Source organism: Anser cygnoides, chromosome 10 (genome assembly GCF_040182565.1).
Source record: "Anser cygnoides isolate HZ-2024a breed goose chromosome 10, Taihu_goose_T2T_genome, whole genome shotgun sequence".
Lineage (NCBI taxonomy): Eukaryota > Metazoa > Chordata > Aves > Anseriformes > Anatidae > Anser > Anser cygnoides.
The window spans coordinates 19,605,070-19,631,761 of NC_089882.1; the positions used below are offsets into that span (position 1 = coordinate 19,605,070).

At 38.0% G+C, this 26,692-nt stretch overlaps 1 protein-coding gene across 19 annotated transcripts in view; it reads left to right on the forward strand.

Moving 5' to 3' along the window:
* Positions 1 to 26,692, forward strand: part of ATP2B2 (ATPase plasma membrane Ca2+ transporting 2) — a 414,437-nt gene that overhangs the window by 144,974 nt on the left and 242,771 nt on the right. For all 19 annotated transcript variants that reach the window (XM_067003034.1, XM_048051896.2, XM_048051902.2 and 16 more), the window contains exon 3: positions 4,425 to 4,529. The gene's annotated coding sequence lies outside the window, so the exon portion shown is untranslated. The remainder of the gene's footprint in view (positions 1 to 4,424; positions 4,530 to 26,692) is intronic.

The following is a 26,692-nucleotide window of genomic DNA, read 5'->3' on the forward strand; positions in this document are numbered from 1 at the left end:
TCTTTCTCTGACTGAGTGTGCAGCTAGGGCACAGTTACATGGAAGTGTTTTAACCTTGATGCTTGAGAACTTCAATCCAAATCAAATCAGAGTCAATTTCATTATTACTGCTGGCTGACAGCTTCATATAGCTGAGGCAAAGTGATTTGGTGATCTCAGTCCAGTTCCTGTTGATCCATTTGTCAGTCAATTGACTGTGTTATTGCTCTTCCCAGAAGAGAGCCCATGCTTGAAAGAAAAGGGGACGAGTAGAGTTGGAATGAGAATCTTAGAGAAGTTTCAATGCTGCCTCTCTACAAGACCATGAATCTCTTCAACATGGGTGCCTAAGTAGCTCATTGTTTTGTGACACATTCTTGCTGTGTAAACCCCTCTGTGATGGGGCCCTGCTCGTCCAACACCACAGACTGTTCGGGGAATTTCTTGGTTGAAGCCTTCTAAACAGAACCATTCTGAACTAGTTAATGTCCTGCAAGGCTACTTTTGTCACTTCAGATAGAAAATTAAATAGTTAATGTGGAAGAAAATGGGAACATTAGGGCAGCAGTTCATTAGAGACAAGAATATGTTTGCTTGATTTTCCTTGAACAGCTGGTAGTAAGTGTTGCCCCCTAAAGATAGGATAACGTGCATTGTGTTTCTGTATGTTTTGAAATGCTTTCATTGAGGTCCACAAGACGAGAGTGTGGTCAAGACTCTGCTGTGCTAGTGTATGGCGTGAACTCAGTTGAAACAAAATACCTTCTTGAAAGAGATTCCAATCTAGTTTAGAGTTTAGATAGCTCCACTCTGAAATATTTTGTTAGTATATAGACACTGAGGAAAGAGTGCTTGATTTTCATTTTGATGGTTGTTGAATTCTGGAATTTAAAATGTATTGGACAATTTATTTTTTCTTTAAATATATTTTTTAACAGGTGAAGAAACATTTTATGACTTGGCTGTTTATTTTACAGTTTATGTTCTTGGTGCCCTCCCATGTAATAATACAAGCTCATGTATTACTCATCCCTCCCTTTTTTCCTTCTCCAAAGTGTTGTGTTTGTTTGTTTTGTTTTGTTTTTATAACAGTACAATACCCTGAAGTGTCTGAATTGAAGAGTCCCAAATAAAAAAACTACTTCAGCACAGGAAGTTTTCTCGTTGACTTAGTTAATGTTTACTTTCTAACGCTAAATCAGCTTTCAAGTTATTACATGCCGTTAAGGCAAAGAATTTTGTTTTGTAAAATAATACAAGTCTCAAATGGTGGTAGTTATTGAAGTTAACACTTTTTGCCCAACTGTGGGAGTGCTAGCATCTTTGAGAGATTCCAATTTTGGTTCTTATTTATGCTTGACATTTAATGTACTTGACATTCTGATTATTTTACACCTACGTAATTTCTTATAGCTCAAGGGATAATGACAATATTTTAAGCAGTTGTGAAGTGTAGCTGTATATTATTAAGCAGGTGCCACGCTACGAATGGAAGGAAAAAAAAGCCTAAAACATTTCTGGAATCATTTTCTTGTGTTGTGTATCTCAGGGTCAACTGCGGTTGTTCATCAGCTTGTTTAGCTGTGCAACTTGGTTATTTGTTTTGTTGTAAGGAAGATAAAGTCTTACTAATATTTTTAGTTACTTATATATGCATGTGTGTGTGTGTGTGTGTGTATAAAACACATAATGCTGGGCTGTGCGCTTACGTGTCCTTTGAGGTCTGAGGTGAAACATTATAGTAACACATTTCTGAGTAGTTACTCAGAACTTACATTTTTCCTAAAATTTGGATTAAAATAACAATGTAAAGTAATGTACTCTCTATGAAATTAAGGCCATTAAACCAAGCTCATATATCTATAATGTACACTCCTATTATGGCTGATCTCAAAAGCAGCTGTCTTATCTCTTGGTTTATAGATAATCGATAATAATATAGATAATAAAGAATTATGTAATAATTTGTGAGAAATTGAAGTATCATGGGAGGGAAAAACGATTTGCTTGATTGTAAGTGTACTTCATGTAAGGTCTTCTCCTGTTTACCAAACATAATTTTGTTAGCCATCTTTGCTGAGATGTATTCTCATGTAAACATGGCGATCCCTGCAGTCACATAAGATTTTATGGCCTTTCAAAAAGGGTAAAATCGATGTCAGAGAAAGAAGGAGACGGAAAACAGTGGCAACACCGTTTCTTAGAGAAGTACATTTGGTGGTCACAGTTTCCCCATTTAACGTAACGGGAGTTTTGTGTTGAGTTTAATGTAATTGTAAGTAAATGGGCTGCGTGAGGTGTGATGAAGAAATGTTAAAATACTTTATTTTACAGAACCATGCAGGGAGGATTTAAGCACTTACCCAAGTCCTCACAAAACACTTGTCATTTCCCAGCAAGGGGTCCTTGAAGCAGCCCTGACTGAATGCATTATAGGAATGATTTTTTTAATCTTTATTTTGCAATCTTGCCACCTGGTGGTATACTTTGGCAATAAAGGCCTGGCTAAAAACCTATGCTGAGTGATATTTACCTTAGTAGGCAAGATTTTAAGAGCAGACTTTAAGACTGGATTATAATTAAGTTCTTGGGTTTTAGCTTGCAAATTCATTGTGTTCTTCCATTCCATCTCTTTCCATCTTTGTCACTGTAATGGCAAAGTGGTTTCTGTAAAATTGCTAGAAAGTGACTGGAAGTCTTCATTGTGCACAAGACCAAAGGATTTATTTAGAGTTAGTTAATGAATGCACACACAAACACACACATTTACCTCGAGAGTACAATTAGATTCCAAATTGGTTGAAATTTGGAATACAATTGCTTCCCTCCTTGTGTCAGTGTCACACGTTAGGTGCAGGGTAAGGTCTGTGCACGCCTTTGCATTAAATCTGTTTTCCTTCCCACTCCGATTTCCACAGAAATGAGGGAAGAGAAAATGTAGTAATACTGTGTGGTTCTAGAACGCTTAGTCCTAGCACATTATGAACCTTAATCCTCAAAATAAAACTAGATATGGTTTGAAAAAAGATAGTGTCCAAGTCCTGAAATTCCCTCATAAAATTATGTTAAGCTGAATTTACCTAGAATACTCAAAGGGCGGTGTTAATCCTGAAATAAGCACCACAAATTGAAGCAGTATGAAAGTTGAATATTTTTGAATGGTTTAGGCTGTCATTTAGATATAAAGACGGGATTGAATGCATTTGAATGATCCATAGGACCTGGTATCTTTCAAACCTACTGCCAAGGGGACTGGGGAAGCTGGCTCCGTGATGCCAATCCAAGATGAAGCAGATGTGGGTTTACTGGTGTCTGTGTTGGGAGACACTCATGGATAATAAAAGGTGTTTCATGTAGAGTTCAAAGGGCATTAACTATCCAGTGTTTGCAAGCTGAAACTTTGTAGGTCTGCCTTTATGGCGTAGTGTTACGTTCGCACAGAGAACACCCACGTCCAGCACGACCTCTCTTCCTCATCCAAATGCTGCCTGTGGTTTTACTGTACCTTCTTGGGGATCTGTTGTGGAAAAAGGCAGAATATCATTTATTCATGGTGACTTCAATGTGCAAACTCTAAGACCTCTCAGATACTCGCTTCCAGGTTCTCCTGTCACACAGACAGCAAGGAGAATCTCTTGTCCACCACCCCTCTCTCCGTCTCCCCTTCCCTGTCACTGGCAGCCCCAAACAGCCCGCTGCCACTGGGGCCCCGCAGCTCTCAGCATGCAGACCGCCTGCTATCCTCTGCAGCCCCTCGCCGGTATGAGCCCATACAGCACAAATAAAACATTGCTCTGCATTTTTAACTCTTCCTGCCCCTCTCTGATATGAGGCAGAGCAGCAGATAGCAAAGCTATCATGACAAGCACTGTCTTTTTTGCTGTGAGCCTTTTCATTCTTATCTGTCTCTTGGCTTTCAGCTTCCCCTTCCCACTTTCAGCCCTTCATCCTCACCCTCCTGGTTAATGTTCTGCATTTGTCCCGTAAATGGTGAATATTAATAATGTTGAGTAGCTATTCCAGAGCAGCTACACAACTTGAAGTGCTGAAGGTTTAGACTTGTCATCTTCAGTGTGCAAGCTATTTTTAAAGATGATGGAAATTACAACCAGTTGAGAATCGCCTGTCTGCACTAAAAGTACTGTTTATTTATATATATATGCAAGAGGCCAGAGTTTTACTAAGGCTACAGCACTGATAAATGGATAAGGGTGAAAAACTTTGGGAGCTGAGGCTCATCATTCCAATCTGTTAATGTAGATTGTTGGTCACAGAACTTTTTAATCACGTTATTTTACTGCATTATGTCTGTAAGTATTTATGACACTGGCTGTTTGCTCTCAGTTTTGTGGGGTATCCTTTAGATCAATCCTCTTGTTTGTTCTATTAATTTGTTTAATTCTCTGGGGTTTGTCAAGTCTAATCATCTCTTTTCTTTCTTCCAGTTTTGAAATCAAGATTGATTAACCAACTCAAAAAGACCCAGCTGGTTATGTGACTTGGAACCCTGTTTGTGAAGCACTCGTTCATTTTTACAAGACGACAGTACTGTATGTTGTTTTTCTTTCTCCCAAAATTCAAGTTCAGCTGTTGTAATGTAATAGAAATCCTAGACAATAGAAATACAAAATTCCCGAGGAATTCAACTCATATTGGTAAATAAGATCTTGATATTCAGTTCAGTGACACCAGATTAGAAATCCAAGTGTTTTATTTGCCTTACCATATTACTAATCCTAGGTTTCTTCCACATAACAATGCTGCTTACGGTTTCACATCATCTAAGGAGAGCTTCCCATATCCTGAAAGATCAGTCTGCTTTCTCTTTACATTGCATTGCATAAAGTATGGGATTAGTGACTGTGACAAATGTGTTTGAGCACTTGACTGCATTGAAAACGGATTATGTAATGGCCAATACTGAACCACCGTGCAGGAAACATAAAGCAAATGTAGAGAGAGATTGCAGTGTCACTTGATGACATCTACACCAAGGTAGCTCCAGTGGAGCTATTGTTTCCTCACTGTTTCTCTCCCAGCACTCCAAGATTTTAGACTAAATAATGCTTCCTCTCTACTTAATTTATTTTCCCACTGTTAAAAATCTGTTCTTTATAAAAATGCACCTTAATTTTTAATTGCAAAAGAAAATTGCACAGATGAAGTATCGGCCTTATAGTCTTAACCTCAAGCGTTGGAAAGTATAAATGAAAGTTCCAGCAGTAACATTACACGGCTTAACACTTTTTTAACTTATGAACTCTATTGCATAAACAAAAACCTAATAAGAGTAGGGGAATGTTAAATACAGGTTTGCTACAATGCACGTCATCATATTACGTGTGGTATGAATCCTACCTTTTTCTTTTCCAGTTCCATGAAACTGTTATGCCTTAACATTGACTTTTCATTTCTGTAATTAGTTTTCTTTGTTATATTTTGGAAACACTACCTTTACATTATGCTTCACTAAGACTAGCAGGAATTCAAGCCACTCTATCAGGTACAGAGCAGCACCAAGTTATTTCAAGCATTACTTTAGTTATAACCGCACGAGAAGTCAGGCAGCTTGGATTGGATGAGCTTTATAAACATGTTAAATTGAAGTTGCACAGTTTGCTCTGAATGTATGAAAATTCTATTATTTTCTGAATGAAATGAAAAAGCTTGTATTTATTCTTCTTTTTTTTTTTCTGTTGAATAGTAAGTAGTTCAAATGTGTTGTAAGTGGTGATACAGTAAATGTATAATCCGCTGTTCCATTTAATACCTCTCTTGTTACTAAAGACTCATTAACCAAGAAGGGAAAATAAGGTATAATGTTCAAACTATTATAGAAAAAGGGGAAATAGCACTCACTATCTACTAAATTAAGTTTAGTCTTATGAAATAGTAGAATCAGTAAAGAAAAATTAATAAGTATTTACTCTGAAATAGAGTTTTATGCAGTGAAGTATAGGATTACTTCTAATTTTGATGATTACAAGGAGATGTCTGGGCAAATTTGCTTTATGACTGCAATAAATATATTGCAAGACTGCCCTGTGGTTTGAGGTATCATTTTCCTAGGACGCTTCTTCTTCTGAGGGATGTGCAGAAGTAAGCAGACTTAGATTGATCTGAAAAACACGAATAACAACTGCACAGAAAAAAAAAAAAGGTGGAGGGGGTTTACGTTTTCTGTAAGTAATTAAGGAAGCTTTCCATATTATATAGCTTACATTCTGTATAGGTGCTACAAAGAACACTGTAAGAGTTAGCTTTAGATAGATTACCTATCTGCTTTTATATTGTATATCAAAAAAATGAAGTAACTTGTATGATAAAGTTTATAAAAAGCACTGTTATACAGAAAGGCTCTTGCACAACTTTAACGTATTCAAAACAGGATGTAATGTTTGTATGGATAGAATTATTCAAGGATTTATGCTTTTGTCTCTAATAATTTCCAAATGAATTTCCACTAGAGCAATAGCATATGTATTGTTCTCACATACATGTAAATATTAATTGATAGGTTCTTTAACTGAAACTAAATCAGAATGAAAATATGGTCATAATGACTGTGGCAATTGTAACATTAATGCTGAGAACACTGCACTAACTTCAGTACTTTTTACTGACATCATTCCTTTCTGACTGCAGTAGTTTGTCACTATTGCTTTAATGAAGGATTTTAATGGGTGCTGTAGGCTGTGCAGACCAAATAGTGTGCTTGTCTTTCAAAATCCTAGAGATCGAAGCTACACATTTTTCAAAAACTCTCTTAAAACAAATCATCTGTAACACTTGTCTGTCAGATGTTTAAACATCTGTAAGAGACAAAAAGCTAGGACAGACTAGGCAGGGAGCTTTCTTAGCCATTCACATATTTAAAAGTAAATAAATAAATTCCCACACAGAGCTTTTTCCTGCTATTCAGCACCCCCCCCCCCCCCAAGGAGTAAGATCATCAAAATACCATTGTCCATCGTTTTGCCCATTCCTTAGTGTTTTATGCAATAGTCTTCGTTTATGTTGTGGAAGGCAAGCTGCTGTGCACAATCACACAACTTAGTGTGCCTGTAAAATGAAACAAACAAAAAAACAACAAAAACTCCTAAAGAATGCTTTGTCTTTAGCCTCTCAGATGCCCTTTTTGAGAGATGCAATGGGCTTATGGTCTAACTCTACCCAGATTTCACTGTTGTTTAACCTGCCTCAGAACTGGAACTGAGGTTGCATTTACATAAGATGTTTGTTTCCATTGATGAACATGTACACGGTACTGTTCTGGTTGTGCTAGGTGTTAATACAAGCTTCAGATAACACTAAACAGGACGTAATGCTGATTTTTTTGTGGGTGTCTGGTGAGGCCACAAGTTCACAAGGATTATTTCTTCCTTACAAAAGTCACTGAGGTAATTGCAACTGTTGTCCTCTCCCAAAGGTATTCCTTTATGAAATCATACATGGTTTTGCTTGGTGGTTCTTGCCGTCTGTCTAAGTCATTAAGGGAAATACTTTAGGCTGCTATGTTATTTCTGCACTTAGTAGAAATTGAATGCCCGTCATAATTGAGAACGATGAAGCTGAAGAAATGGCTTCATCTTCAGCACCAGATACAGCCATGCCTGCATTTCGCTGTCGGGTCTGTGCACTCAAGCACTAGCAAAGCCACTGAAACTCTTGGCTTTTCAAGTAATTATTGTGACCTTTTGCTTTTGTAACTTATTCTATGTTGGAGGAAAAGAGCTGTAAGTGCGAAGAGTGAGACTAGTAGTCTCACTTTATTGTATTTCTTCAGCACAGCTGAGATGGGCACAAATTGTACGCCAACTCATCCCTAATGATCATATCTATGTCAACAAAGTTGATTTCATAGGCTTGATGTCAAATAGTCCTGTCCACCGGTTTCTGTATTACTTTTTCTGGGACCATGTCCTGTGTTTTGAAGGGGAAGAGGAGTCTGTTCTGTTTCCTTTCACTTGTTAGAGGCTGGTATGGCGTTATTCATTCAGAAAAGTTATGCAGAAGTAGAGTGCTCCTGTGCTTACCAGTGCCTGTGCAGGTATCTCTTTTTTTGTACAACTAAATGAAAAATAAAAATATCCATGCATGTCTTTGAACTCTCCCTCCTTTGAAAATCTGACCTCCCCTAATTAAATAACCTTTTCCTACTATGTAAAGTCAATGACATTTTATAATCATACAACTTGTACTTAGTTTCAAATTTGTCATTTTGAGAGGTCTGTAGAGGTAATATTAAAAAATAACTATATTCAGTGAGAGGATAACAGTAGACAATATCTAACTCTTGCTTAGGACTTCTCACCAGTCAATCCTGAAGTGGTACGGGTTATGTCACATCTGTTTTGCAGGTAATGGAAATGGTGACCCTGAGAGGTTACGTGGCATGTCTGCGCTATGCTCTTTCCATCTCTTCTGTGCTGACTGTGTGACTGAACATCACAGTAAAATATCTCTCTAGAGCAATACAAACAGCTCCCTAAAGTAATGATATTGTAATGTAATAAAGTTAAGGAAAGTTTTTAGTTGAAACAAAAATTTTGATGTGTTCCTGCTGCATTTCTTACGTCTGTACCGTGCTTGGAATTCTGCATGTTGTATGTGCTGTTCAAATCATTTGTTGCTTTACATTTTTTTTTCTTGGTAGGCTTTTCATGCTACAGACTTTGTAGGTCTGTTACTGGCTTTCTATTGACTTATATCTGTTCCTAGCTCACAGAGCCCAGGTTAATGCCTTTTTACTGCTTTCCCTTCAAATACAGAACATTCAGATGTGTAATTCTTTAATATGACACCACAGAGGGCTGAGTACAATTCACATGCTAATATATAGAAACTAAATCTCACAAAGGAGATGTGTTCACGTTTGTCTTCATTCACTGTATTTCAGAGGCTATGTGCCAAACCTTGCTTGACAAATACAGCATACTACATTTACCCCTTAATTCAGAGGGTAAATGCCTTTTTAAAGGTAAAAATCCTTCATCCTTGCTTAATTCTTTTGATCCTATGGAAGAGCAAAGGTTTTCATTTATGACCCCACCTGTGCCTACTTTGCTGATTACTCCACTTCTTACTGATTCCTGTGTTAAATTTCCCTTTTTCAGGGAGAAACTGCAAAGTGAATACATCCAGCAGAGACAGGACTTTTTGATTATTTTTTTTTTTCCTTCTCTTCTCCTGCCCCAGCTGAAGAAGTCACCTCAGTGGCTGTGGTACTCTTCCCTCTCTTTCAGTTTGCCCTGTAAGTTTAGCTCCTAGTCGAGATCAGGCTTAGCTCTTTAAACAAAACAACAGTTCCTTTTTTTTTTTTTTTTTTTAAAGCTTAGATTTTGCTGGTGCATCTCATTTATCTGCTTTAAATTTTAAGTCTGCATTTTGCCTGCATGGCCTTTAGAGTTCCATTCACTTGACTGAATTGTGCACTCTTACAAGAGCAAAGTAGAAAAATTCTCCATTTGCTTTCAGTTTGATGATCTAATCATCGTCTATTGAATTCCTATCCATTTTTCCCCTGGAGAGTTCATCTAAGCCAGTAATATTAATACCTTTCTTGAATGGTTCTTTGGCACTTGCCAGTTTTGCAGGGTTGTGTAATCCATCGCACTTCCTACATCTTTCCTCAGGCTGGTGAGTCATTTAGGAAAGCAGGGGAAATGGGAGGGGAGTTTGTGTCTGACCCGCAATTCCCCCTTGCTGGCCACGCTCCCCTGGTCATCCTGGCCGCGCTGTTGGCCTGTGCAGGGCCTGGCCTTGGCCTTCTCTTTGGACTCCTCATTTCTTTGCACCTTGTGTGTCTCTTCAGTGTCTCGAAATGCAGGTTTTGTACTGGCTTATCAATCGCGATCCTTGTCATCCCCTCTTTGGATGGACTAAGTGACTTATTCTTAGGCCTCGTGTTAGATTTCTCAGTAATCTCTCCCTGCAGATGTCGGTGCTTCAACACCGAGTGAAGTGATGCTTCGCTTTTTATGTATGCAAGCAACACATGGTCTGCAACCAGCTACTTAAGCTCACAAAATATTTAAGAATATTTGAATGCAAGGTCTTACAGAAAATGCAAATTTATTACTTACTGCTTTTCACTTGATTCTCATGATAGATTTCTGGAGAGTGCTCCGAGGAGGGTTTTTTTGGTGCTATCACTACTTTTCCTTCATGCTTATGCTAATTTTCTTTCTTTGCTTGAGCCCCATAACACTTGTTATTGGTAGCTACAATTTCCTGCCACCTGTGGTGGAATATATTTCTTCATTATGAGCTTTTTGCTGCTTTCTCAAGTTTTATTTTTGATTAGCTGCTATGGAATTTCTACATATCATTTGCTTGTCCTGCAAAGCTTAATCATCTGATAGCTGGGAAAATTGCTGCCTCTGTTTGATTTTACTTCGGACCAAATCACTTGGTGCCTGTTCCTGGTACCAGTACTGAACTGGTATGAAGTTCAGCAAAGAAAATGTGGAGGAAAACTCTTTTTTGTGTTTGTATTTTTTTTTCTCTTGAAATGAAAGAGCGCTGAAAATGCTGAGGCCCAGTTCAAAGCGATTTAACTGAACGGAGGTGGAATTCAGAATAGATCACAGCTTTTTATTCTGAGTTTGATAAATGTTTTCTTAATGTTGTTTGCAGAACTTCTGTATTTTAGAACCTTATATATATATGTGTGTGTGTGTGTGTGTGTATTTTTTCTTTTGTGGGAGGGGAGTGGGGGGAGAGGATGTAAGCAGAGGTTTACCACTGTGAATCCTCCTGCCCAGATCAGAAGAGGACCATGTATTACACCCACTATTGGATTTATAAATGCAAATATGTCTTGCTGTTGCCCATTAAATGGACATTTCCATCCCTGATTTAAAAAAAGAAAAAATAAACCAACAACTTTTTATCACAAGAACAGCTGTCCAAGCACCTCATCTATATCAGGTAGTTCCTCCTCTCTATCAGTATCATCTAGAACAAGGATTAAGGCCAGGGAAATATTAGAGGCAGTGATTAAAAAAAAGGTGTATATGAGAGGTACTTGTAAATCATACTGGATTTCTAGCGTCAAAAGAGGGACTTGGCAATAGCAGATCTGTAGCTTCAAAGCTGTAGGAGGAAAGAGAAAAAATGGTTTTGACTCTGTGCTGAATTCTGCTGGAGCAGCTGGTGCGAGCTTCGTACTGGAGGTGAACTGATACCCACAGGTAAAGCTGCTGCTCTCTGGCATGCGTGCCTGGTTAAAAAAAAAAAAAAGAGCCAAGAATAACTTTCTATTTATTCTTTATTGATATATTGATATTTTTATCCTTACTCTTTCTAACCAAACCTAGCCTCTAGGCTATAAATTGCAACTTAAGGGAGTTAAGTCCATATAAGTCTTTATAAACTGTTTCTATTAGGTATTCATGAAATAGCCCACTGAAAAGGTTGTAAGAATGACCTCAATGAGTTCCTCCTGCCCCCACTCCTCCACTTATGTTTTTGGTGCCAAGCCTTGATGCCAAGGAATTCTTCCTCTCTCCATCATCCCCCAGGTCCCCAGAGAAATAGCACACAGCCTTGCTGGAGTAGTATGATTCACCACTGTAAATGTCTCTGTCAGTCTTACTTGAGAAACTGCACTGAAATGGAAATGAAATCTGTGCCCAGCGGGCATAGACGTAACTTTCAGCAACTAAACTCTTTCTTCTTTTTCCTTCCTTGTTTCTTTAAGAGTGCATGCTTTTCTACATGCCAGTGTGCTTTATGGATGAGACGAAATGAAAAAAAAAAGCATATGCTTTGCAAGGTGTCAGGATTAAGGGTGGTGCTGAACTGTTTTTGTTTTTCTCATAAGCTTTTCTCTAAATCCCATGAGGTAGCATTCCTGAAAATAAGCAAATAGTTATATACGGTTTCTGACAAGGGTCAATAGCAGATCCTTTCTTTGTGGAAGGAGTTTTAGTAGCAAGGGAACTTCTTGTTTCTGTAACCACTTTCTGAGAGACTTTCTGGGTCAGAAGTTGCATCTGAAGCAGAGTTCCTAATAGTCATGAGCGAGTCGTCTGCATTCATTAGAGAACCACTGGGTGTTGAAGAGAGACTTGATAGAGCTTGGTTGGTGGGTTTTGCAGGTTAGTGGGATTGCCTCTTGAGAACAGATAAGTGAAGCCAGTGACTCCTGAAAATCCTGGTAAATGAGCAGTTAAGCCAGACAAAGAGCATCTGCCGGACAAAGGCATCTATACCATGTCCAGGTTAATGAGTTGGGTTTGAGTTGTTGCTTGATGAGTTGTTGCTTGATACAACTGTGGAAGAAAAAGGGGTTAAAAAAAAAAAAAAAAAGGATGATGCAATCAAATATAAGAGCCATCACGATTGTTTTAGTGGGTATTTTAGAAAAGAATTAAGGCATGGCAAATTGGGATTTACAAAGGCTGAAGTGAAAGAGATTGCAATAGTTAAGACATGAGATTATTAAGGATCAGAGAATTTTCTATTATGGTTTTGTGGAATTTGAATTAATTTTGAGAAAACATGCACCAGTACAAAGAAAAGTTAAGGAAAAGGAGAAAGGAGGAGAGAGAAGAAAGCCCTGCAAGCCTGAAAAATCATTTTATTGCAATCTGTATGTGAAAGAAGAATGGGAGAAATAGAAAATCCTCTGAAATAATCATAATCGTTTAAAATATTGAGAATGTAAAACAAATGTTAAGCCCTCCCTTTAATGCTTTTATATGTGTGAATACACATGGGAGTTTGTGTGCTTGTTTGTATATATACTATTGTAGTTCATCACCAGCCGAGGTCTAGTAAGGTTTAAAACTTGCTTAAGAAAAGCTTCGGTTGTTTTCCATCTGGAGTCTCATTTTAATCCTTTGGTTTTGCTGCAGAAGTCCTGACCTTTGTGATGGTGCTTCATTTTTTTCGTAAACTTTGTATGCCACAAGGCTTTTATTAATTCTGTAGTCAAATTTGAGTAAAATAGGTAATGGTCATACTACAAATTTAAACAAACAAGCAAACATAATCTAGATTACTTTTTATCTTTGCATTCCTACACTGCGTTATATTTACAAATGCTGTCTCTTGTTATAAGGCATTTTCAAAGTTTTTGCACTGGCAGTTCAATCCTCGTCTTTTACAAGAAGTTGGAAACTGGTATGAATGATTCATTTTAAACTGCTATTTTAGTGATGCACGCATCATCTTATATACAATTTTACATAAAACGGATGGGGAAATGCTAGTTTATATACCTCCTCCACCTATCTATTTAAATGAAAATGCATAAAACTTGAACAGGGGAGTCATTTGGATGTATTTGGAAAGAACATACTTAAAAAATACAGTAGGGAAAAACAAGGAGAGAGCTCAGGAGCCGTGAATGGTGATCAGCTAACTGCAAAATGGAGGAAATTCCGTGGGCAGTCTCAAAACTCACCCTTGGCTTTAAGCCCCAGATGTTTGCTGTGCCTGAAGACAAAATAATCCAAACCAGCTAAAATAGAATTTAAAAATGCAGCAAGGCAAAAGATAAGATCTACATATGTTCTCACATTTTTTTTTTTCCTTTTCCTATTTTTTTTTTAACTTGTTTGGAAAGATGGAGGTGAAAGGTAGAGGACAGATTCTTCACTATTGCTCATGGAGTAGAGCTATATGGGGGTGAGATTTCTGGGAAAAGGCAATCAGAAAAGTTCAACTTCTTACAAAGTGTGACTTTTTAAGAAAATCTATATCTTGCATTGGTTTATAGTCCTTTTTATTAATGTGGGTATTGGCTTGAGTTTGCTACTAGTCTGTTATGCATTGTGTAAAAATTTAACATCACAAGGAAAAGAAAGTACCATAATGATAATGTGACAGGTATTTCTAAAATACATAAGCACAGTCCTAAAACTAGAATGCGTTTATCCTTGTGTATAATTAAAATAAAGTAGTATATTGAAAAAAATTGGTATAGCTTTGAATGAACAGTGGTTGAATTTAATTAAACTTTATGACAGTGGATTTTGTTCCTCATTGAGTGCTGAGAAGTAATCCAAATTTCTCAATGCAGAAAGAAGTAATGTACAAAAAATATTATTTCAATTATCTGTTTTTTTAACTTTTTCACTCAAACTATGAAGGAATATAGTTTTAAGGGTTCAGTGTAATCTCTCTACAACCCTGTTTTTTTGTTTCGTTGTAGGCTGTAGATACAAATCAGGCAAAAGTCCTGGTGAAATAAATGAAGTATATGCGTTTGCACAGTTTGACCAGTCAGTTACGACTATTTATTTTGTTGTGAGCAGATGGTAGTTCCAAGTCTGTGCAGAAATATTGTCATAAGTATTTCCTTTAGTACTCTTTCTGTTCTAATTCTTTTCACAGCTCTCCTTCCATTCAGGACATGTTTGCTGTTGGAAATATGTGTTCTGACAAAATATTTGAAGGTGAACAAAGAGAGAGGGAGCTCAGAGAAAGGAATAACTCTTTTTCTTCATAGTGTGAAAGTAACTGGTATACTCGGTGTGCTCCTGTGTTTTGAATGATGATATATATTAAGAGCGTAAATGGATGAAAATTTGGATTTATAAAAAAAATAAGTTTCCTTATCTTTCCTGCACTATTTCCTGTTATAATATTGGTATATTTTTATATCTTGATTTAAACTGCCATTAAAAAAAATGCCCAATAGACAATCTTAAGAAACTTAAATCCTCTGTTTGCTTGGGGTGGTATGTGAAAGGAAGCTGCATTGCAGGTAGAATTGGAGACACCATGGTGAATGGTGGGAGAGAGTAGCCTAATTTGCAAAGGCTGGTCTTTCAGTTACGATTTAAGGTGAACAGGTATTCAAGTTTCAAGAGGAACTGGTCTCAAGGATGATCAGCATTGTTGCTGTGCCTGTCTCCAGTTTGTGTTTATCACCTGCCCATAGATAGGCAATATTTTGCCGTAAGATAGATTTTTCTTATAATAATGCTTTATTGAAATGAAGGAATTATTACCAGTAATTTTATAATGCTAGCCGAATGGTGTTCTAATTCACTGTTGTAGTTCACAATATTTATGTAATTTCATTAAACATCCATACCTCTTAATTCCTCATTAAACTGAAGATAGCTACTAAAAGCAACTTAATTTGGAGAAAAAGGATTTCTGTCAGGAGATCCCAATGATTCTCTCCGTGTCTTAAGAATAGTTACTGGAAATATTCTGCTATTTTTCTGTCTCTAATTTATAAATAAACTTATAATGTCCTGCTGTAAACTAGAGTGTAGATCGTTTGGTCCCATGAATTTTGATAGACAAGACAGAACTGACCATAATACTACTTGCGGACTTGGAGTAACTCTGAAATTCAGGAGTTAACAGCTCTTTCCAATACATCTTCAAAATTTCATTTTTGTGATATTTTTAAAGTAGTCCTTTAATTCATATTCAAAAATAAAAGAAGGTTCTCCTGGAATAAATTCTTAATATATGCAAACTGTTTTACAGGGAAAACTCCTGTTACAAAAAGACATATCTTTTACTGCAACTGATTTGAAAGAGCAGGAGGTTAAAAATCTTCTAACATGTTTTTGAAATCTGCATGTCAGCAAAGAGCATTTCAGAAGCGCTGCTGGGACTCTGTGAAAGTCAGATTTCTCTTTTGATTTCAATTTTGTACCTAGAAAGGATTAGAATATATTAATTTGAGTTGATGGTCAAATGGAAAACCTTGTTCCCTGAAAAATGCTGAGAAGGTATTTGAAATAGCAGAGTCTCATCTGAACAACAGCATAATTTCCTAGAAACCAATATTTAGCCACTGATTTATTTGCTCATTCTGTCTTTCCATCACCTATTATTTTTCCAGAGGTGCTTTCTCTTGATTGTGACCTTGCAAGATGACAGGTTAATTCTAGTGATTAGGAATTTGTGCAGGCTGCTACTCTGCCTCGTCTGTTACAAAACACGCTATAATACATGATATTCTTTAATTCAATTTAAAGCAGTTTAACTTTGAACAACCAAAATTCAGACGCAGGGGAAGCTTTGCAAGCTCCTCCATCTTTTTCTTGCTCCCTGCTCCTGTGTTCAGAGAAATCTTTGAGAAATCTGAGCAAACTTTGCCTCTCGTCTCTTGCTTTCACCTGCCAGGAGGAGCTGCCCAGTGTGAAGAGCCCCAGTGCAGGTTTGTGGGATGTGCAGGGGCCTGTTAGAAACTTGGCAGTGCTGTGTTGAAAGCAGCCACCTCGCACCTGTCTCCTCTCCCCCAAGCTTCCTAGCTGCGATTTAACTGCTTAGATCTGCAAACATGGGCGGGCCATTTCTTTGACTTTTGGGAAACTGTTTTTCTGTCACTGATAGTAGCGTAGCAATTTTAAAATGGGACTTTTAAAATCGGAGTTAGGGAGCCTTTTAAACAGTTTTGCAGCCCTGGTGGAAAAGGCTGCAGATTTTGCAACTGACCTGTTTTTCTTTTTTAACTGATCTAACAGTGCTTCTAACCACATGGTGCAGTGGAAGATACTAACAACTGGGAGCACGTAACTTCACTAACAGTACAAATAAAACATATTGGGATAATCTCAACTATTTGCCACATGACAAAAACCAGTAAAAAGCTGTGATAACTGACCAGAAAATAGGGCTATAATTTCTGAGAGACACAGAAAACTTTGTCACCTGTGCAAAGCCCATAGTTTCCTGGGAAGAAGTGATTTATGTTTGATTTTACACGGCAAATAAGCGCTACACACAGATGTTCTCCACTGGGGCACTGCAATTCAGTTTCATAGCTTGAATTTAGAGATACTCTGTGGTCAGTGAGGAATCATTAGCAATAGAATAATTCCATCTGGTGGAAGGCAATCATTTACTGGTGGGGTTGACGTGGGTGGGAGCATGTCCATCAGGCCGCTGTTCTGTCACAGCCCTGGCTGGTGCAACAGCTGGATATTGGCCTTTCTGCTTTCATCTCCTGTCATAGTCATGGTCCCAGTCCGGCCTTGCACTGGTTCTTGCACTCATCTTTGAGCCGATCTCAGTCCTTTCTGGGTGGCACATGAACTTTACACGTAATATGACTGGCTTAGGCTGCAGGAAGCCAGGCTGCGGGGTGGAAGGAGCAGTGAACCACGTGGAGCTGACTCTGAGGTTGGAAGGAAAGTGATGAGATCAGAGGGCTGCTGCACTTCCAATCCTCTACAGCTGCCTATCCAACCTTTAGAAAATAGGATTACTGGTTATTTCGTTAAAAGAACTACTGCTATGGTAGATTGGCTCCCTTCTTTCCAGAGACAGCAAGCATGCCGTAAGATTGCATGTAATTTAACCATGCAGTTTAACACCTTATGGAAGTCCTGTGCTTAATGCACTTTCAACTTCATTTTGAGCTAAATGGAAAATTTTCAGACCTTCATAATACCTGTTGTTACCATATAGCTCTCTATTTCTGTTAAGCAGAAAGTTTTGTGCTACAAACATAACTTCAGAAAAACAAACAAACAAACAAAACAGTGCAACATTCAAAATGTACAAAAGTAAAAGGGGTATGTGACTTTTTGCTTGTTTTAATAAGTCAGTATCACAGGAAAGCAAAATCAATACTTCTGTCTTTATGATCTTAAATTTGACTTTGAGATACCACGTCAGTTAGCTTCCAATCAGGATTTCTTACTCCCTATAGCTGACTACTTTCAGTTGGGCAGTGATAATGTCCTGGAGTTGAAATTAAGATCTTTTAAGGGACATTTGGTGACAAAACTAGAAAGAGTACCCCATTTCCTTCTCCCTGACGTTTTCCTTCTTCTTGCATTTAACACGGCCGTGAGCTCACTAGGGAAGAAAAAGAGAGCAGAAACATATTTTAATGGAGTGTAGGGAGGATTGAAATAAATTTTTCATATATATTGCTCTCTGAAACGTGTCTTCCTGAGGTCAAAACAAGCCCTAGTGGCCGTGCACGGGAAACAGGGAAAACCTGCGTCTGAGAAGGAAGATGTGGCACAGCTCACTCCGGCAGAAGTCAGCTCTTAGATCTGCTGGACGTGCTCCGCTCTCCTGTAAGTTTGCCAAGTAAAATGCTGCTTAACATCAGAACTTTATGATTTGTGTTGTAAAACAGCATCATAAGGAACCTGTAGAACTTGTATGTAAGGAGAAAAATCAGTTTAAACAAAACCCCCACAGATTTTGCAACACGAGACTTCTCATGGATAACTGAGCTATGCGACCTTCACAAAGACATTAATGTGGATGACGAGGTTTATTTGTCATGTATGAATGAGAAATCTGAGTGCGCAGAAACTTGATGAACATGAGCAAATGCACAGCTCGATGTGCAATAGCTGCGCAGAGGTTAACTTTGTGATTCTTATGTTGCCACATCTAATACGATAATTACTTTTGGCACCTTTGTGCCTAGGCCTAATTCATCTTGCAAAGATAAGGTAATCATTTACCACTTAACCTCATTCTTCATGTGCCAAATGACACAATAGTACAATAAAAACTTAGACATCCAAGTTGGGAGTAAAGAATAGAGGCCAATATCTTGGGCAAAAACAATATTTGAACAATAAAATAAGCAGGATTAGAGGAAAATTCTACCTCAAAACAAGTCAGGCTTTAGCAAAAAGCCTTGCATTAGTATCTTTACTTGGCAAACCTTAGGCTGAGATTGGCTGTGGTGAAACGTACGATTCTCCAGCAAACATTTGTAGGTTTCAAAAGAGGACATGGTTCAATTAGTATTGCTGCACCATGAGTGGCATTTTATGGTAGGCTGTACAAAGTTGTGTGTTCCTAGTTAATTTTTAGTTTTGTACTATAGCTTAGGCACATGTTGTACAAATATGCCTTGGCTCAGGCTTTAAAACAGCAACAACAAAAAAAGACTGGGACACTTTTTAGTGTATTTGAAGTAGGGATGGCACAAGGTAGTCCTCACAGAGAAGAATGTGTAAGAAGGTGGAAGAGACTGTAATTGACATTTGAAAGGGAGATCTAAAGTGTAGTCAATAACTGTGTTGATAGTTTCTCCATTACCTCACATGCATGACTTATGTTTTCAGTTGCATAACTGTTTATATGTAAATAAAGCTATTGCAGCTTTCTTTCCGTCTGTTAGGGCAGTTTTAGCTTAATTATGTAGAAGAGATGTGTGGGGACCTGGGGAACATTCATATTATTGTGATTCATTTAAAATTTGCTTCTTACATGTTTGCTACTTGCCACATGTAATTTAGTGTTTGTTCATTTATTTATTGTTCTTTCTGCATGGAAGAGCATGCATTCACTCATTCTATTTTCAGTATAATAGCTGAAATTTTCAATCCTGGAGAACAGAAGAAAGGTGAACTGTACCTTCTTTGTGCTTTCTGGACAAGCAACTGGGATGATGTACTGCTGCCATTTCTCACTGTGGATGTATAAACAACTGTAGAGTCACTTTAGAGTTAATTATACTGTAGCTCTTTTGTGGTGTGATGGAATAAAAATCATGAATTAATCGCTTCAGTGGACCTTTGCTCCTCTTAGAGCAAAGTTTCACTATACTGTAAATGCTTGGTATTATGTCAGTTCCCTAGAAGTAGTCATTATCACCTACACACTTGGTGTCAAGTGCTGCTTTCTAAAGAGATTAGTACCTTTTCCTCCTCCACCTCCTCCTTCTCCTCCTCCACTCTTGCTCAGCTAAGTAGAAGAGAATCCAAATTACCGCAACCATACAGGATGGAAAATGGAAAATAATGCCCCTGATGTGTGGTTGCTGTTTCAAGGAGAGAAATGAGATCCAGGATTTTATTCCCCTTCACTAGCACTTTCGTGCTGACCTAATTTCACCTAACGTCAGCAGGTTTAACATGGTAGCTCCGAGCAGAACAGGGCTGTGAGCCTGTCAAGCCTTCGCTGCATGCTGCAGAGTGGCTAAGTAAGGAAACGGGGGTTGCAAACCAGCCACTGGAGAAGAAAACATGGGTATTCACTTTCTGCGTAGTAGGGAAAGGAAGGAAAACTGCAATCAAAGTAACAATGGAATTAAATCCAACTAAAAAGAGGACCTTGAACCAGAATGCATTTTTTTTCTTTTTTTCTTGGTTACTTCCGTAATATTCCTATACCTGTGAGAAGTTTTGGCTGATTGGGCTCTTATCAGGTATTTGCTGGTCACCTGGCAACAACCACTCATACCTCTGTTATACGGGCATGAATTTGTCGTCTTACCACGCAGGACTGACTAAAAGAAACAACAGTGCAGATGTTAACTGAAATGAAAAGGGGGAACAGAAGTTTTTCATGGTTAATGTCACATTCACTTGGATGCTACCTGTGCAGCCAGTGAGGAAACCCAGTACAAGATGGAGAAATGGTATCAGAAAGGAGAAAGTTAATAAAAACATCCCAAGCAACCCACTCTTGTATCTAGCAATGTCTGCTTTTTTGTGGAAGAGAGAGTATTCTATCTGCCTGCTGTGATCTAAATGTTGTTTACAAAGGTGAAAGGGAGAAAATAGAACTAGCTGCTAGGAAATAGTTAATGTTGCCATACTGGAAAGATTGGGGTGGTTGTGGTGGGGGACAGCATTCCCCCCACATCCCATCTCTACATTTTGAGGATTTCCAGTTGTGCTTGCTAAGCACACAATCTGGGTATTTCTGCTGAAATCTGTGCTGAAAGATTTCTCAAAGCTTTTACATTTTCTTCAGCTTCCTATTTAGCATTCCTTCGAAACAAGTGACTGAGATTAAAATTCCTTGCTTCTATCTTTTGCTGCCTTTAAGCAGGCTTCTGCAGCCAGAAGCAAAAGGTTTCCTATCTGGGTAGTCGTCTTAACAAATAAAAGGCCACGTACCTTAGGCTGCAAGTTCTCAGTTCTGCAGAAAAACGCAATGACAGCAGCAGTCTGGGCACTGGCAGTTCAGTGTATTCTATGTAATTTTCAGTTCAAAATGTTTAATAGGTCTGTTACGCATCTTTTCTGGAGGAGTTTTATGTTTATGGAGCAGAGGTTTCTAAACTGTGATACTAACATCACTAGTGGTACACTTCAAAGCAGCGTGCAGAAATGGCAGCTCCCAGTTCCGTCTGCGCAAATTCAATGCCTTTGTGCAGGCTGCTCCTCTGCCGGGTGGGTTGGCCTCATTTGCTGCTGTTGCAAGGGAGCTGCTCTCTCTGCAACCTGATCGCTGTTCCCCACTCTCATCCTGCACAGGACCATACTGGTGCAACCCCCCCCCCCCGCCTTGTTGGCTGTGGGCAGACACACGGCCTCGTGTTGGGAGTCTTGTGGAACAAGATGAGAACCTCTTCTGGAGGTGCAGAGGGTGAGCTCTTACTACCACTGTTAGTGCATGAACTTACTGAAAGTAGGGCTGTTAGTGATGGTTTTCATATTTAAATAGTGGGCATATAAGTAAAAATCACATCAATGTTTGCAAGCAGGAGCGCACAGCTGAAGACAGAAACAGAAATTTTAAAAGGTGGTGCTAGAAGAAAACGCAAAAAAAAACCTCACCCCTGATGCTGGAGGCTTTTACAGAGTTCCAGAAGTGTTGTGCCTGTGTAGGGTTTTGAGGAGATGCTCTAGGTGTGACAATTTTCACTTAACCCATGAATTGTGTGCATTCTGGAGAGATTTTCTTTTTGCAGTGATGCTGCTTGAAATCTGAGTAGTGAGTTACTGTTCAGTTTTATATCTGAAGAGATTAGGAAATGGAATTAGATTAATAGGGGTCACTTTGGTTCAAGGAGCAAGGAATATGGGGCAGTAAGATAAGTTGTTGTTTCACTAGGTCGGACAGAAGAGCTGGTCTAGCTGGGGTTGCAGTTGTGTCAGACCTCAGTCTTGGATTGGCTTTCATGCCTGATAATCTTCTGCCCTGAGGAATGACCAGAGTGTGCGTGGGTTTAAAAATGGGGTAACGTCCTCTGAACAGTTTTGAGGCTTTTCTCCTCTATAAAAATAAGAGAAAGTAGTTTGGTGATGTGATTTTAAACATCCCCTGAAAAAGGTCCATAGTCCTCCTCACCTGTAAGAAGTTATGTTTGGGAAAGCATGGAACTAGAGTTCACAGCTCTGAACTTTTGTTGCAATGCAATAGAGTATAATAAAATTATTTAGTGGTTTGGTTGCTTAATATTTATTTTATATTTCTGCTGTAGATTGCATCTGTCTATGACAGACCTTAATTATTGAAAGACTGAGTATTTAACAACCTTCTGTTTGTCTGCACTGTACATTTGGGAGATAATTTGTCATATTTAGAGAGAGGAAACAGACCTGGTGAAACTAAATCACTTGGTCAAGGTTACAGGGAGAGTTTGTGATGAATGTTGAAATTAAATCTAGATCCTCCTAGCCCTGAGCTAATGCTGTTACAGTGTGGTCACCCTTCTATCTAGAAATCTCTCTTTCATCATAGGCACTGTAAATAAATGTTAACTGTAGTAAATATTGAGACTTCCTTTCTTTAGTGGATTATGAATCTGGGATATTTAACTGCATGTTTTGTGGTTTTGGCTAAGTTTACTGCAGTGTCTGTGATACCCAAGTTGGGAAGCTTTTCTTGAGAAGCTTTTAAAGAGCCTCTACCCCCACCCCAAATGACTGAGAAGTATGAGCCCCTGCTTCTTTAGGTGCGCTGCAGAATTTAGAGTTGATGTGCATGTGTGAGCTTTGGAGCTCAAGAGAGCCTCAGTTAATGTTCTAGCTGGAAGAAGAGGAAGCGCTTTGCTTGAGGTAGTATTTAGACTAGTATCTTGGAGGTAGTTTCGATGTGAAGAGTAGGACTGAGCTCAAAATTGGATGTTTCCTGGTCATAGACCTTGGTGGTAGGCAGCTGGGACTGAAGGTGCAAACAGAGGGGACGTTGGATGGATTAAGATCTTTTCTTAAGAGACACATCTATGCTGCTTTTAGGTAAAACTGTCAAACCTAGTTTTAAGTATCTGGCTTGAACAATATAATTGAGACAGCACGAAGTTCAGCACAAACTAATTGCTCAGTACTTCACTGAAGTATTTTTCAGGATGATATAACTGAACATAAGCTGTGCTAACTTTCATTCTTTTACAGCTAAATATACATCTCTGTAGTCTTGTTGAGCTTGAGATGATTGTGTGGTGATGAGGAGAGAGGCAACATTTTATGTAAGGTGTGTGTAGGAGATCTGGGAGAGATCTCCATAGGGATTGTATTAGAGCGTATAAATGTAGAAATGGTTATTTACAGATCAAGTGTAGAGTGAGAGGGGAAGGGAGCAAGGAATCTGAGTCTTACTGTTTTCTTGTCTCCAGAGAAGTGCTGAATATCAAACCTCTGGCTCTGTATGAACCTCAAGTGATTCCTGATTTCATTCAGGATCATATTTACAAAAGGTTGGTGATTGGTTTGAAAATCCAGAGTAAGATTAGTCATAAAGATTGATGCTTTATCTTCTTACCATCTTGAGGTCTCCAGTCTTTAAAAAATAAATCTGAACAACTATGAAAGTTATCACTAAATATTTGTAAATATATTGTAATTCAACTTGACACTGTTTTGTATGTCCATTGGCAAATTTTTGCGTTCTTGCTGAGTGCCAAGAGGACAATTATTGCGCAAGTCACTCGTGTTTTAGTATTATTCCTTGGATTGGTGCTCCTGGGGATAGACAAACTCCAGCGCCAGACCTTTGTTTCCTTGTTCTAGTTATGCAATTCTTTCATTAAGATTGAAATCACTAGCTTACTTTCTCATGCTGATATTGCAAACGCACGTAGCACATTTTACTAATGTAACTTCATTGCAATCACTTTCAGTATTCATGTTGCCTGAGTAAATCAGATGCTTATGCTTTCTTATAAAACAGGAGAAAAGAAACTAGATTTTGTCACAAGTGAGGTAATTTTGCTCTTTATAGGCTGTGATTTCAGGATGTCTGCCCTTTTGTTTGTGGTAATTATTATTTTTACCTTCCTGAAAGCATAGCACCCTAAAACTGTATAAAGTGAATATTGTGGTGTAGATCATTATTTTATTGCTGTTATGTCTCTAATTTGTATGATTCATGTTTTTCCCCTAGATTCCTTAAATACCATATTGAAAGATTTCAGGTAGTTTCCAACACTGTTCTCCGTAAACTGTGGTTTTATCTTTTTATGTATCTTTTCCTGTAAGAGGCCCACAGCTTCAACTTGGAAACTGTCCGTTCCCTCCGGGCAGAGCAGAATCATCAGTACTTTGTGTATAAATAGTAGGAAAAGTCAGTAACAATCATTTTTGTGCCTTTGTACCTAGCTATCTAGGAATAAAAGATAAATGTGGATATTATTGATGGAACAGAAAAGACTGTTTACAGCAAATCTGTAGCTTCTTTTTTTTTTTTTTTTTAGCAATGTAATGCATTGTAAACTTTTAGAATACATTGTAAAATGGAAAAGTTCCTTCGCCACATGGTTTAACAGTGGTCTCTAGTTTTATCAGTCAGTTCTGCAGCACTAACTAGAACTGCAAGCCAATATTCTTCCTGCCAGTGCACTGGATTTCTTCCATTAGCTTACAAATGCCTAACTTCAAACTCTTTGAAATATTATATTCTAAATGAAATCAACTTATTCTGCTTTTTAATAATAGACTTCCTAGTCTATCTTGATTGTAGACTTTTAGTTTACATGTGCGTAATTCTATTTACTTTCTCCCAATCTAAACTAGAAATAAGTAATGTAAAATGAAATTCTTTTTTCATGTGTCAGATTTTTTTTTTTGTAATCTTGCTGGGAGGAAGAAGAGGAGGGAAAGCTGTCACAGGTATGTTTTCCCAACTATTTTAGAGGATAGACACAGTAAATGGTTGCTCTTAATAACAAACAAACATTTTTGTATCTGTACATTTTCTTGGAAACTATACTGGATTATATGGAGTGCTTTGCTTTCTACTAGCATCAGTGGAAGGACTTCGGATACCATTGTTGAGAGTGGCTGCAAATCTGATATGGGAAGGATATTTCTGGCTTTCACATGCATAGGACACCTAGCTATAAAGTGATGTTGCTGACAAGCAAGGGATAACATTTGCTTTTCGGAAAAATTCCTTAGGACACTGCAGACTTTGTAAATTTAGGATTTAAAATGCTGTATGTTATTAGCTGGAATAACAGGTAACCAGATTTAACCATGTTCCTGTAGAGTATCATGTAAAGCTGCTATGATTTTTTTTTTTCCAGTTAAGCGTACAGTCTGTTTTCTTCTTTATAGCAAATTAAATTGCTTTTGGGAACTGAAGGTGTTGTTACTTGCTTTGCTGAGTACACTGAATGGAAGACGGATCGGGTTGCTGGAGAGCGACCTCTTGGGCAGCTCTAAAACAATTTAGAGCTCTTGAAGGCTGGTTCAGTGTAGTCAGCTAAAACACGACAACTAAATGCCCTAGCAAATGAAAGCAAACACTTCAGGTGGCAGCATGGACTGCTGCCAGCATTGAGTACACCAAGTGTTGTGTGTGATCATTAATTAAGGGGGACCCCAGGATTTTTATAAAACAAGAAAAAATCAAAGGCTAACATTCAGCTTACATAAAATGTGTTTGAGAAATCGTTGCATTTTTTAGAGGATATTTGAGCTTAGCATTTAGATGTTTCTTTAGAGAATTAATTATTTGAAAGCCATGGCTACTATATGTCATCTTGGGGGTTTCAAGAGGCTTGTATTTGAGTCTTCTCTCCCCATTCACCAAAGTTATATTCACACAGTTTCCAGCATTTCAGATATGGGGAACATAGAATTCTGAGCTGTACTTTATTATATATTTTATTATTTTTTCTTACCTGTGCTATGATCTTCCGTTGTTGTTGTTCCTGAGATAAGATTAATGAAATGCCAAGAGGAATAAATAAATAAATAAAAAAAAAAAAAAACCACCTCCGTGGGATTTCATTTTACAAATAATATATTGAGAGTTCTCATCACTACTTTATCTAAATATAATGCTGTAAGCATTTCTGTTGCTTGTGAATAAGATGATGTTTGGAAGCTACAGCAGCTCTCAGGAAACCTAATTTTCCTCTCCACAAATCGAAGTTAGGAGTATTAAATATAATTAATATGGAATATCTGTGTTTAACTGTTTTATGGTATGTAAGCACAGAACATTTAGATGTCTTTAGTGAACTAAGTTAAGTACATGATGGAGGACTGCAAAATTTTCTTTATCCTCAAGGTCAGCTAACATCTTTGACATCACTTTGGCCACTGATCTACATTCAAGAAATACAGGTCTTAATCCTAACCTTACACGTAGTTTCAGTGTTTGAAAATTTATATAAGTGTATGCATTACTTATCTTTTTTCTTGATCTTTTGAAAATGACTCTATAAGCTGTTTATTTTTAGAGACTGGAAGGTCTGCCTTAGACAACAAGTCAACAAAAAGTACAAAATGGAATGCAGTTTATCTTTGCAGGACAATGCTGTATTAAAAGAATGACTATTTGTCTAAAGAGATTATTAAGGAGTCCTTCCAAATATATGAATTTCTAAGAAGCAATGCTATTTAAAGTAGAATTTGAGTAGCAGCTGCTTATCTGACAGCACAGAACGCTTTCAAAATTACTAAGCTGAAATGGCAGATGAATGCTTAATGGTCTTAAATTTATCAGACCCTTAACAGTCCATGCATAAAACACCTTCTGAAGGTTTAAGAAGGGGGAAAGAATGAGGCTTTTGCTTGCTTTGACTGGTTTACAAGTGCTTGAGATTTTTTCCTTCTTGTTCCCTTTTCCGGAG